Source organism: Galleria mellonella, unplaced genomic scaffold (assembly GCF_026898425.1).
Source record: "Galleria mellonella isolate WM207_F2 unplaced genomic scaffold, CSIRO_AGI_GalMel_v1 utg83, whole genome shotgun sequence".
NCBI classification, from domain to species: Eukaryota; Metazoa; Arthropoda; class Insecta; order Lepidoptera; family Pyralidae; genus Galleria; species Galleria mellonella.
This window is the reverse complement of record NW_026442162.1, coordinates 24914-38223: the sequence shown is the minus strand read 5'-3', so window position 1 is coordinate 38223 and position 13310 is coordinate 24914. Positions and strand designations below refer to the sequence as shown.

At 31.8% G+C, this 13310-nt stretch overlaps 1 protein-coding gene across 1 annotated transcript in view; it reads right to left on the bottom strand.

Moving 5' to 3' along the window:
• Nucleotides 1–6524, bottom strand: part of LOC113517083 (protein muscleblind) — a 210883-nt gene extending 204359 nt beyond the window's left edge. Inside the window, exon 1 of the mRNA XM_052901920.1 lies at nucleotides 6499–6524. The gene's annotated coding sequence lies outside the window, so the exon portion shown is untranslated. The remainder of the gene's footprint in view (nucleotides 1–6498) is intronic.
• Nucleotides 6525–13310: the final 6786 nt, after the last annotated feature.

The window sequence follows — 13310 nt, the reverse complement described above, 5'->3', positions numbered from 1 at the left end:
TTATATTGAAGTTTTTGGAACACGAAGAATAGATGTTTGTAAAGTTAGTTATTGAAGATCTCAGCTTCGTTCCGTTTAATATACGTATTAAAGAAAACAATATGAGTGTAGCTTTACTTTTATATCAGTACTGTATCATTGTGTTTCTTGATCCTTTTTGCTAAGTACTTTTAAATTAACCTCTATCAGTTGCAAGTTTGCCGCCATATTTTATATTACTTTCAGTAAAATAAAAAGTAGCAAATAGTAGGAAATAATTTAGAAATATCTAAAGTTCGAAGTAGAACAACATATGTGTGGATTGTTTGTTTTACTAATTATGTAGTTCTGGCATAGAATAAGCCACTCTTTTCTTTCCTGTGGAATTCGTAAAAGGCAACTAAGGGAACTTAATGGTAGAGGGATGGGCAACAGCGTCCCTCTTAAAACATCTCTAAAAGCCTAACAAGCGTGCCAACTACTGTCAAAACTCCCCTTACGGGGAAGGCTTCTGTTCAACACTTGATAAATAACGGTTAAATTTATGATGATGATAATGTACATGATGAGAATAATCAGAGACAGTTGTTTATTATTTATTGTAGGTTTTTACCAGAGGGAGACTTTGTACAAAAGTCGATTGTTTGGGTACCTCTGCCCCATTCGTGTTTCTACCGTGAAGCAGTTATGTTTGCATAGCTTTGTTTCGGTTTGAAGGGTAGGATATGGCGTGAATTTACAGGGTACAGAGAAATAACATCTGAGTCCTCAGGAATGGCAATGCATGGGGGTATCATGGGCGAAACAGTATACTCTGTTATGTCCATGGTACTGCTCATGTCTATAGGCGACGGTTACCACTTTTCGTCAGGTGGGCCGTCAGCTTGTTTGTCATTCTAAGTTGTATATAAAAAAAAAATTGTAGGTACAAATTTCTTTTGTATATTACATAAGATTTAATGTAATTGAACAAAGTGACAACATATTTGAACAGTTAAAACTAGGTATTAAAAATACTATACGTTGAATTTAGTTCGTAAAATTCTCTTATTACTCGTTAATTCAAAGGGAAAGGTGGATATTTTGAAAGGATCTGTTCTCAAACGTAAATATTCACTCTTTAAGTTATGTTGATTTGGGTAAAGTAATTGTACAAAGTGCTGTTTAAATTAAATTAAAATATATTTTATTTTGCGTGTTATAAAAAGTATATTTTGTATTGGTCAAAATATTTTAAGTATCCGAAATAATATAAAGCCAATCGGAAAACTTTCGAACAAGAAGAGAAATAAACTTGCCAGATATTTATAGTTTCCGTGGAAATAAAATACGAGGAGTGTTCTTGTTTTTCTTATTTGTTGTGATAAGTTTGTAGAAACAAATCAACAAATCAGTTTATGTAAGGCAAACATCGTAATATATAATTGAATGTTTATAATCAACAATATCAAAATAAGTTTAATACAATTTGTCATTACGACAGCGAACTGCAATTAACAACAGTTGGACAAGGAAAGTTAAGTAATAAGTTATCCAACAGTCTAAGACCAGACCAGAGTGTAGAAGAGAAACTGATCGCCAGCAAATTGACAATTTGACCTTCAAACTTAACTGCGAAGATTTAACGATTGTTTTCCTTTCAACAATTTAAATTGAAAAGTTTATAAAATTTTACAATGACGTAGATTCCGTTAAATTTAATGTCCATTAACCATTCACTACAATCTATAAGTATTTTATAAACAGATAGTATTACTAAATACGCAGATATTTAGTTAGTGGACTAAATAAGAATACTTTTTTTGCAAATAAGCGATTTCATTCTTACAGTTTATAGTAGATGGCGGACTGGAAGCTGAAATAATGGTGACATGTAGTCACGTATAAAATATTTTGCTATAATAAAATTGGAACTAGTAAGTTTGTATATAAAGAAGATATTTAAGAAAAAATTATGATAGGCATCTTTCTAAATAGAAACTAAAATAATAATTTTGAAAATTTGTTTGTCTGTCTGTATGTTTGTTTTGACATCACGCAAAAACTATTGCACCAAATTGGACGCGATTTCCACAGTTATATTTCTGAAGATCTAACTTAAAATCTAGTAGATGCTTTATCTTGATAGTTTCTTTCAATAATTTAGCTACTTTTGAACTCCACACATACGAAGTAACAGGAAAAAACGAGTATTAATATAAAATATGAATTACGAATTAATCCACGCTGAGCTGACAATGGGAATTGTAAAAAAATACATAGAATTCTATATTACAAGATAGATATATAAAATATATTGTTAGTGGTCACCAATACAACGAACGAAAAAATATTTCGTAGATGCATTATTGTTGAGACTAGTGACCGGTTCAGCTTCCCATAGGTAGACAGAATTAAAAATTTGCATATATTGCAACATTTTATAGGTGAAAGAATTTAAAAAAATCGGTTGATTACTTTCGAGTTTATCCATTACAAATAATCAGTCAAATCTTTCCTCTTTATAATACTCGTATCAATATAAATATGTGAATTTGGAAGGCGAAATTGTGTGCCTGTAAGTAGTTTTTGTAACAAGCACTTAAGTTACAAAATGAATATAAAACTATCATTTGAGTAAAAAGAATCGTGAAAATTTTTTCGGAATTCCTGACGTAATATAGCCACAATAATTTAAGATTGTGTCCCACAAAAGAACCGTCTTTAATTGTAGCAAAACCAATTATTAAAGTTTAAAAACAGAACAACTGAATTAATTTTGATAACCTTTTAATATTTATGGGATCTATCTAAAAGTATGTCGTTTCAAGTAAAAATAATTTTCCAACTTGGTTTGTAACAGACGGAGTCATGAGGTAACAAAAATAAAAAATTACACCCGAATTGTGAAGCTCCTTTTGGGCGAACTGTTTTATAATAAGTACAAAGAATTTTATAAGGGTATGTTAATATTGGAAATACTATAAGTAGTGTGACATGGGAAACCTCAAGCCGTCCGCCCGCAGTGGCGGTTCGTTCCGCAAGATCATTGTTATTTATCTCGGTGCCTCCTCGCTTTTATTTCGTCCCTGTCCGCCTCGGTTTATTTGTCTTCGGGATCTGAGGGTACATTAACGTATTTTTCTTCTCTATTAGGGAGACGGTCGTCGGCTCACCTTCAAACTTTGCCGGGTTCAGTGGAATCCGATTCCCTACGTTTGTTTACTTGTTTTTTTATTTCCGTGATAAGTCAAATAAAACTTGATGACTGATTGTATTGTAGAAGATCTGGTAATCACAAGGAATAGGAGAGTTTCTGATGCGTTAAACTGTGAAAACGATAGAGGACCAAATGCGGCTGCCTCTTGTCCCCGAGTCTCTCAAACTGACGAAGTTTGACAAAGCAATTTCTAACTTGAGAATAATATTTGTCTCCATACAACTTACAAATTATTTATGTATTACTATGTTTATATAGGATCTAGTTGAGTATTAAGTAGTTGAGAGATATAATTGGTTAGACACTTTGAATCACAGTTAATTTTACTCCCTTTTATATTATTTATTTCCATAAGATAGGTAATACCGTGTATTTTATTTATAATAATAAAAAAGCTGTTACATTCACTTTTTTTATGAAACTTAGAATGGCAAACAATCTGAAGGCCCACCTGTTAGAAAGTGGTAACCGTGGCCTATAAATATGAACAGTACCATGGACATAATAGAGTATACTGTGTTGTGCATGATACCTCTCATGTTACCATTCCTGAGGACTAAGGTGTTAGGTGTTTGTATCCTGTAATTTAATTTCCATATCCCAACTTTAAAACGATGCAAAATGCACAGCCATGCAAACACAACTGCTTCATGGCAGAAACATGAATGAGTAAGAGGTACCCAAGTATACGAACTTTGTTATTAAGTCTCCTCTGGTAATGTAAATCTCAATCGGAAAAATATAAATGAATAAATTCTCATACCTGAAAATATTTTTGGGATTTCAAAGCGGGATGACCATGATAGGAAGAAAGACACAAAATAAAAATCTTATCATCATAATAAAACACCATTTACAGGGCTATTCCCATAAGGGTAAAATAGTAGTAGGCCCATAAGCTTACACTGACCGAAAAGCGGTCTCATCGGAAAAGCAATCTCTTCCAGACAACCATTGGGTACAGGAAAAAAGAAAGAGACGATAGCTTTTACAACATTATAGAAACGAAAAATAGTTACCACGCGTAAAGTGATGCTACAAAATGAACTCTCCAAAATATCATTTTGCTGTTCACTGCAACCTAGTAGACAGTAAAATGTTTTGCAAACTCACCCGCTGATTCATACAGCAATAAATAGGCAAACTATTTTAAGTCGTCCTTCGCACGGTTTCATGCCCGTTAACACGGCTGGAAATCGCCCGTGCCGGTATTAACCCAGAATTCCCTCCATTTGCATAATACTTTTCACTCGACGCGGCTTTTATTTAACAACTCTCCATCTGTGTCTGGTACAAAAATTGTAAGTCAAGAACAGGACGCGGGTTCGCCATTTGTGGTGTTTTATATTTAAATGGTCATTAAATTAGCGTAAAACAAACAAAGCGTGGAACACACCAGAGGGAGACAGTACAAAAGTTGTTTGCTTGGGCACCTTTGTCCCATTTGTGTTTTTGCCGTGACGCAGTTGTTTCGGGTTGAAGGGTGGGATATGACAACAGGTTATAGAGGCATAGTAGCTTAGTCTTCAGGAATGACAACGCATGAAGGGTTATCATGGATGAGCACTGATTTTAAGTGTTTTTGAGTTTTGAGTAACTTTTTGAAGGAGTTTTAAAAAATACTGTAAGAAATTAATTCTTTTGAGTAGAAACAATATGTGTATATCAACAAGGCTCTCACTGGACACTGCATTCTAAACAAGCATATGGCCCAACTAGGCTTATGCCCAAAAAGTGTTTGCAGATTTTGTCACAATGTGGAAGAAACCCTGCAATACTTAATTTGTGGCTGTAGCCCAATCATATATAAAAGATACATCTCCTTTGGAAAATACACTTTATATATTGAGAAGATGTAAAAATCCGTCTTTTAATAATAATAATAATCATGGGTGACACAGTAAACTTGGTTATGTTCATGATACTGTTCAAGTCTATAGGCGTCGGTTATCATTTTTCATCAGGTGAACTTCTGTCAGCTTGTTTAAGTTGCATAAAAAGTACGCTAAAAAATTTTATTAGTTTTTAAAAAGATTTTTTTTGTTAAAAGTGAAAGTATTTAAAAAGAGATGTATTTTACAAACTATGGAATACAGAAGAGAGATAATATTATGAAGAACTCATAAACATTATTCAAGGAGGAAAAAATTAAGGAGAGGATGGAGAAAACATATATAGAAAGTTGGTTACTTTAGTTGTAAAAGTTTATATCGTATAATCCTTATCGCAAACAATTATCGCTACGAGTAAAAATGATAATTAAAATCAGTTTAGAATTGGTAAAAATAATATACGCGAAAAAAATATAGACAAATTAAGGGCCTTCTCTTTTTCGGGTATATAATTATAAAGTTCTTACCATTACACACCCGACTTTGTTAATAGAAATAGGTGAATGGTTTAACAAAAATTTTGTACAAAAAATATACAGTTAGGTAAATATAAAATTGATGGATTATCTCACTTTCTTTTTAACGAGCAGTAGACAGAATAGATGGATACTCTTTATTGTTTCCTCCATAAGATTATAATAGAAATTTGTATAAATTTGTAAATATAATAAATATTTATTATAAATACAAGCAGTTATAAGAAAATATTACATTTGGAAAAAATGTTAATTATCAACTGAAAAATGAGATCACCTAGACATTAGCGGTTGTAGCAAATTGCCAGAAAGAATAAATTCATTCTGGCATATCGGTTGCATGAAAATTGCAACAGCGGGCGATACCGGCGCGCCAGCCAAGCGCACGATTATAACGAGTTGGTATAAATCAAAATGAGTTGTGGCAAGTTATTAGGGCTATTCCACAAAATAGGAAGAAGCCCGGCTCAATGAGAATCGCAAGCTAGCAACACCAAAATATACCCAGTTTAAGATTAAAATTTTAAAATGATACTTTTTTCATTGGTTCAGGACGCAGATTACGTCATGGCCTTGCATCGATTGTGAATGGTATTCGATTTTTATCGCACTCGGTTATGGTAATGCATGCATGGTCATGCATGGAAAGCGAAAGATTAGATTGGCTGTTTTATTTTTGTGGTCGTATTCGATGCATATAACGTTACCGAGAGGTACATCTTCATGTTTAATTATTCATTTACAAATAAAAAGTTAGGTAAATAAATAATAACAGAAATGAGAAATGATATTGTAATACTTATTGCATGATTGAAAAAAAAAAATAGGAGGGATTTGAACTCGCACTTTATATAGTAAATGCGAGCTAGAATATTTACCATGCGAGTTACTAATTTCGAAACTACTTTACATATTAATACTAAATATATATTTTTATTTTAAAGTGACATACCTTTTGCAAATAATCTTCTATTTGTGAACTATGCAGCAACGTAACCTGAAAGGAAAGAAAATTTTTACATTAGTCATAAACGAACGAATTCAACATTGTTAAAATTAGAATAGTACTCGTATCAACATGTGAATACATTTTTTTTTAAAAGAATCAAAAAATCGATTCAGAATTATTAAAGAAATTGCATAACATATGGACAAAACATACAGTTTAATTAACAACTTATCTCTATTGGTTTTTTTATTACAGGTAACTTTATATTTTCTCTTTTGAAGAGAAAATCAAAGACTTATACAACTTTTTTTTTTTACAACTTTGAATGGTAAACAAGCTGACGGCCCACCTGATGGAAAGTGGTAGCCGTCGCCTATAGACATGAGCAGTACTATGGACATAACAAAGTATACTGTTATGCTCCTATGATACCCATGTACACCCATGATACCCCCCATGCGTTGCCATTCCTGAGGACTCAGATGTTATTCCTGTAGTGGTAATATATAAGATTAATTATTTTTTGTAACAGTATTGGTATTTAAAGTTTTTACTAACAATATTTATTTATTTATTATTAAATTATTTATTGTATTATTTTATTGAAGGGAAATAGCGCACTTTCAACACTGTATTTCTTCTATTGAATAATATTCATTGTTGTCTTGTTTCGTAAATATTTAACATAATAATTAAAAATGATGTCCCGCAGAGCATGTGATCTTGATGCTAAGCTCAAGGTGACACTCTTAGAGTTAAAAAATCCAATGAATTAAATATATCCCGAGATGAAAGTGAGATTGAAATTAAGTTGATGTCTGATAAATATGTGGCTCTGAAGAATGACCTAGTGAAGATCAAAACAAGTTCTACATATCGAAAAAGAAAAACTTCAAGAAATTGTAAATAAATATGATCTGTGCAGAGACACATATGAGTCAGCATTGCAGAAAATATCATCTAGAGCGGCACCTTGAAATTCACACATATAAATCTTTGTTGGATCACAGGCCAGTTATAACGAGACCATTCAACAGAAATGTTAAATACCAAAACACAGCTATGCAAACATAACTGCTTTACGGTTAAAACACAGAAAATGAGACAGAAGCAAAAAATTGACTTATCAATAGAATTAAATAATTGTAAAGAAAAAAATATATAACAAAGATTTAGAAATAGATGAATTATCACAAAAAATTAAACTATTAGAGAACTGCAAACGACTTTTGGATACAAAGTCTCCTTCTGGTACCTCTACTTCTTTCTATTTTTTGTATTAAATGTGATTACAAGGTAGTCTCTATTTTTTGTATTAAAAGTGGATGAAGCAAGAACCGTAGTTTTGTTTAATCAACTTTCGTAATTCATGTTATGCATACTTGCCGGTTACTGAGTCCTCTCTCCCCTCAGCACACATTATCTGGCTACTAACAGAAAATATTTATTTTATTAAAATCAACAAATAAACTTATATTCGTTAGAATAATAAAATAATACGTAGGCACAAATTATAGGATTGTGTCTTATTAAAGTATTTGTTTAAATATTTGAATTCGCATTTGAATAAAATTTCCTCACCAGCTCCAGAATAATAAACGGGGGACTTTAATTACCGTAATTTGATAATCAGTGGGGTTGCCCTAATTTATATTTCACGTTATTTTCCATTATATTGGTCTATTACGGTACATTAATGAACCAATATTATGTATTTAACATTCACCACAACGGTTACAGTTGACTTGTTTCTGATTACTCTATCTGTCCTAGATATAATAGATATGATAGACGCTTTTTGTGGAACAAAATAGGTATCGGTTATATTTTTTTATGATTTATTTAAAACGAATTTACTATTACTATCTTAATAATTGGTATTATAAATGTAAAAGTTACAAAGAAGATATTTTTATAAACTATTAGTTAGTGCCCACGACTTCGTCCGATTGACCGGTATATGTTTATTGACCAGCACAAAATATAACCTATATCCATTTGCATACAATACAGTACGTGTATATATATCATATACATAATATATACACGGAATTTCATAGTAATTGATGGGAATAGGTATAAAAATTTACAATAAGATACCAAAGGATATGTTGGAAATATATATATATATATATATATATATATATATATATATATATATATATATATATATATATATATATATATATATATATATATATATATATATATATATATATATATATATATATATATATATATATATATATATATATATATATATATATATATATATATATATATATATATATATATATATAGAATGATATTTTTATAGATGGAAATGGAATAGTAAGTCTACCTGCGTTGTTGGATTACGCTGAAGGGATGCTAGTTAGGGATGATAGGCGAGGATAAAGTCACTCTAGTCCAGTTGGTTCATCAGGACAAATTCACTAGGAATTAATCACTACGATTTCCAGAAGCGATCGTGTTGCAGGTCGGTGTATATTGCTAGCAATGACACCATTGATTCCTATTATGAACAATATTTTTCTCTCAATATTCGTTATTCAATTACAAGAAACAGTATATAGACATTTCGTCCTAAGCCATACGAGAAAAGCCGCAGATTATAGCAAATAATAAGATTAAATATAGAACTAGTATATTGCCTTGTATTATAAGTAATATTTGTACGTTAGTTTACAAAGCCGTAAAATATAATAAGCGTCAAGCTTCAACGAGATTTAGGCAATATTCATCTGTTTGTATTTATGAGTAAACAGGACTTTGACCTTCTGATTCGATCAGTTCCTCTCAATAATTCTAGGAAATTGTTATAAAAAGGCGCCGCATTCTGTTTGTGTTGTGTTTATGTTATTTTTGTTACTTTTTTGAGCAGATTAAACAGAATGTTTCTTTAGTCATTCAGTCGCGAATTGTTGACCTATTTTTTATATTGAATGCTTTCAGTAGTCTAGTAAACGAGTTTATAAAATACTTACAAGAGAACTATTTAGTATTTAAAAAATTAAATATTATTTTTATGATTTATGTCACAGTTAGCTTTTACCCGCAACTTCGTCCTTTTGGCTGGAATATATTTAGCGATCAGGTTAAAAAATAGCGTATCCTCTTCTCCATCCCATGTATAATACGTTTATAAGAAATTACGTATTGGTTTTAAACTATTAAATGGTTAGAGGTAACAAACAAATAAAGTCACTTTTACATTTATAATACCAATATGGATTATAAAGTCAGACTATAGAGAAATCCAAGTTTCTCTAAATCAACTTATATAAATTTAAACACTTAACTTTAGTTTCACACTCACTAATCTTTTAAATCTTATTCAGAATTATATGTAACCAATCCTCTAGTAAGTACAAGCGATTCGGCCCAACTGCGTACGGGTAGATAGAATTTTCGAAAATAATATACCTGCCTACTATCTATCTATTCTATTTAAGAGCTGCGCTCTTGTCGGTGGAGCTCTTGCCACTCACTACGATTTTCAGCGAGTCTCTTTACCTCTTGATACGACACGACACCAACTCCTTCCTTGATCTGCCTGATGTAACTATGTCTCGGTCTCCCTCTCCCCCTCCTTCCTTCTATCTTACCTTCTATTATAATGTTCATAAGTTCGTCGTGTCGTATCAAGTGTCCCAACATTTTTCCCCTTCTCTCCTCAATAGTTCTTATAATTTGTCATTTTTTCTTAACCCTAAGCAGGACCTCCTCATTGCTATTTCGATACCTACCTACATACCTACATAAATAATATACCAAGTAACATAAGCTATTTATGTTACTTGATCCAAGAGCTCTACCGACAAAATCAAAACTTTTATATGGGAATAATAATATGCTACTGATAATGTAAGTAGGTGAGTGAAAGTGAAAAAAATATTGAAATTCATTGAATAGTTTTTAAGTTCTTCCATTATAAACAAACAATAGCCAAATGTTTCCTCTAATAGTATATATTTATGTTATATAGATATAGATATACATAAACACGACATATTTTATATTTTGATTGTAACAATAGCTGATTTATAATTGTTGAGATTGCTCAACTAGCCTGGAAATAACTTGGAACTGTCTGGGACCCCCATATATCATAAGGGCCTTGGACAGTTCTAACGCTATTATTCGCTAATTGTAAAAATTTGCTTTTTATCTCGATTCTTTGAGAGATTACTAAAAATCGAATACCGTGTGTAAGATGTGTTTGCAATGGACAGGATAAAAAGACTATGTTTAATAAGATCCCGGTGCGACGTTGCATCCAGAGTTGAACGCGGGTATTGCGGGTCGGCGGCGGTAAACAACGCTCGCCCCCCGACATTGGCGGCAGCTGCGCGCCTGCACCCGACGCGCAATATCCCACTGACAAAATAAAGGAATAGTCCGCGACGACAATCGTTCGCCTTCCTTACCCTTACCCAACAAATACAAACGCACGCCTCCGAATGACTTTACAAAAATTTGCATGGCACCAGCTTTTTTTTCTCTATATTTTCCACGTTCAGAAAAGCAATTTTTGTACGTCGCCCGCGATACGGAACGCGGGAAATTGCACCCGTTCGTCGCTGAACGGGGAACACTGGGAATGGAGTGACACAGAGCATTGTGAGGCACAGAGCCGAGCGATTGCTTTCGTCTGTCTTTATTGCCCTATTCTTCTGGACGTTTGAACATAACGACACATGTTTTGTTTTTCATAGCTCCGTTATTTCATCCCGAGGTCAAGGCATGGGCCTATTCATATTTTATTATAAGTACCTATAACATTTATACGAAAATATTTGTTTTGGATAAAGGAAAAAATGTGTAGTCATTCGGTAGATTTGTACCTATTTGTTGTGGATTTAAAGAGTGTGTGGAACATCTGACAATGTTTAAAACTATAATTTAGAATGCGCTTCGAATATATTTCTGACTTTTGTTACCCTGTTGATTTATTGTATAGTAAAAAAAAAAAAAATTATTACTGTAAAATTGCCTTTTATAAATCCATTGAAAAAGTTGTAGTTATCACTTATTGTTCTTAGAATTGCCTATTCTAAATGTCAATAGATGGCACGTGTGTCTTGATGGTTTTTTTTTTAATTAGAAATATTTCTCTAAGTAACAGCTATACTCGAATGTAGTCAATAGGCCATAAAATTTAAATATTTATATAACTAATCGAAAACTATACAGTAGTAAATTAATACTTAATTACTTGTAACAAATCTGCTACCCTGTCTTTTTGATTTGAAGAAACACTAGGTTAAATTGTCTCTCGTTGCTAGATTCAATTAGAGAAAACAACCCCGCTGCACAGCAGAGCTAATTATCTTCATTACGCGAAGGACAACAGAGTAACTTGTTAATTACTTTAAAATACAAACTCATCTCCTTTTCATTGTAATCAGATAAATAGTGCTGTGTTTTTCTGTGTGCACCGAGCGCCGTGGATGCCGAGAGACCAAAATCTACAAACGAGACGGAAATTATTTTCTTGAATATCGTTTCAACAATCTTGGTTGTTTCGCTACGAGTTTGATAGTATTGTAAATTGTTGTTTTTATCTTTAATTGTAAGAAACTAAACATTTTCTATTTATTTACGTTTAATGTATTGCTTTTAAAGTTGTACAAATACTTGTTTACATTTAGTTACGGATCCAATGTTATAATAGCTAGCTAATTCAAGATTTTCCTAAAAACCGACTTTAAGAATTAAAATTAAGAAATAAAATTGTGTTTCACAAAAAAACTAACTATTATTATGGTAAAACAAGTTATTTTGATTGAAAAACTGCACTGCGGAACCGATTTTTACATAATTCCTATGGAGCCAATCTGCAACTATATTTTTTCAGATAAAAAAAATTATTTATCAAATCGTTTCACAACTGACAGAATAATGACGTTAACATTAAGAAATACATATAATCTAGTTGAGAATCTTCTTTTTTTGAAGTCGGTTGAAAATGATCAAATAAAAAAATGCTTAAAAGTGACGCGACGTCTTACAACGTCATTTAGTTTATTTATTTAACTCTTTATTGCACCAAAAATATACAATGACTATTAGAAAATTCAAGTGAAATACAGTAGTATAAAGTACAGATTAAAATATATAACGTAAAAGTACAAAAGGCGGTCTTATCGCTAGGACAATCTCTTACAGACAACCTTTGGTTAAAGGAGAACAATTACAAGTTTACATTATCTGTTCATTAATGAAGAAATAATTTCTAAAATTTCCTAATACTAAGAAGTGTTTTCATATCGGATCAAAACGTAGTTCTTAGGTGTGTGTAATTACTCACTCAACTAGACTATTATTTATCACCACTTGCAATAATATTTTGATACTCTCATGCCATTAGTCTCGGTATATTTTGGGTAGATTACTGCATTTCTTATTTTACATCATTTCAATGTCGTGACACATTTGATTTAAGAAACCAGGTGTTGTGTAAATCTACAAATATTTAGGTAGATGACTGGAGACTGTAATTTGGGACGACAGTGTTAAATGGTTCGCTATATTTTGTTTACTTCGGCGGGTAATTATAACTAATAATAGCTTTTACCCGCGACTTTGTTCGCGTGACCGGAATATGTTTATAATGGATAAGGACATAAGCTACATTTTATCCCGGTCACGCAGATAAAGTTGCGGGTAAAAGCTAGTAATATACAAATTCCCTTTTTTTGGAGTATTTGAATCAAAAAGTAAGTAAAACCAATAATTTTATAAGCTTTGATTCACATCTCCATCATGAAACCGATAAAGTTTAGTCTGATATAATTAAATTATTTTTAACA